This window comes from Propithecus coquereli, unplaced genomic scaffold (assembly GCF_000956105.1).
Source record: "Propithecus coquereli isolate 6110/MARCELLA unplaced genomic scaffold, Pcoq_1.0 Scaffold686, whole genome shotgun sequence".
Taxonomy (NCBI): Eukaryota; Metazoa; Chordata; class Mammalia; order Primates; family Indriidae; genus Propithecus; species Propithecus coquereli.
Genome location: NW_012152907.1, coordinates 66,303 through 67,942, shown reverse-complemented (window position 1 = coordinate 67,942; position 1,640 = coordinate 66,303).

The following is a 1,640-nucleotide window of genomic DNA, read 5'->3' as shown; positions in this document are numbered from 1 at the left end:
TGGACTCTGCAGCTCAGGGCCCAGGAAGCCAGAGAGGAGTCACGTGCTCTGAGTGCATGCAAGTTCCGTACACATCAGGCAAACATGTTCCTAACCCTCCCAGGCTCCCAGAGCCAGCCAGAGTCTCTCCAAACACACTGGGACCACCCCATGGGAAAGCACAGTGGAAACCCTAAGTACCATGGGTGGGTTTGTACACCAGTGACATAGCAAAGGTGTAAAAGGACTGAGACTCTGTCCATTTTCTTATAGCACAAGCAGCAGCCCCATAAATATTAGAGGGAGTGAACCATTACGGGGTTATAGTCACGATAGCTGCCTAGGGGCATTTCCCGAACTAGTTAGTGTGAAGAGGAGTCTTGGGCTATTTAGTGAGACCGGTGGAAACAAGGTGTGCCTTTGAAGCTAGCAAGGTGACGTGACAACCTTCTCTCATTCTTGCACAAAAAAATTGAAAGCTGCTTAAGTTTTAAAAAGCCAAATTTTATAGTGTTAAGCCTTGTTTATCAGCCATATAAAGTGACGAGTTTCCAGGCACCACATGGGAAACTTGCATCTGCATGCCTCTAGCACTGGCACTCAGAGACTCGGAGCTGGGATTTATCTCAATTTTGATGAGGTTTCCTTTGTGTGCAGGGTGTGTATGTTCCAAGCCAGGGGCTTGTTAAGGAGTATCATGTAGTTACCCACTGGGGCTTTGGGTGTGTAGCCAACAACTTGATACTTACAAGCTTAAAGAGTTGATTTTTTGTGTACAGTTAAAAGAAATGAAGAACGAAGCTATAATACTATGAACATTTTCTCTCAAGGAGCACACTTAGCCGAAGTCAGAAGGCCATGTCCTCTCTTAAGACGTGTGCTTGAGCACATGGGTGTGCATTTAGCTCATTTGTTTCAGAAATTTTCTTGCTAGAAATTAAATGCACTGTGTCTAAGCAAACAAACAAACCGTGTATGTTTATTTCTTTTCATGAAAATAATAGCATTAAAGATGATTTATCACCAGGCCTTGTCAGTTGGTGCTAGTTTGCTAAAATGTACATCAGGAAGTTTCGGAGGCTGGGAGGAAACTTCATCTTCATTCCCAGCACTGCCCAGACTCTCCTTTTGTGCTTCTAGTTTTATGCAAAAAATCCAGGCATTTGCCTCTGGGTGTGCAAGTCAGTGGAGGATTGGAGCCGGCCTCTGTGTAGGTCGCAGGGTAGCTGTGAACAAAATGAGGACCAAAATGAAGTTTTCCATCAAATGTTTTCTCTGTAATTTCCCCAATGTATATTTGCCATAAAAATAATATGTTTTAAATCTATGTAAGGATTTTCTTCGAAACATTGAAGGGAGTGTATTTTCATGCCATCTCTATGAGAAATGGCTTGGTGTTGCTGATCACGGGAGCGAGGAGGAAAGAACAGCTGCGATCCAGAGGTACCGATGCCGCACCTGCTCTATCTCAGACACACGACCCACGTGTTCCTTAACATGCGTCAGCTCGCATTTCACAGTCATAGTCACTGAAAGGACCACCGGCGCCAAAGGGCTCCATTTGGTCTCACGCACAGAGGCCAGTTTAAAAATAGATGTATATATACCTTAGTGCGCCTTAGTATACTTCTTGTTTTTCTCCTAATATTATTATTATTTTT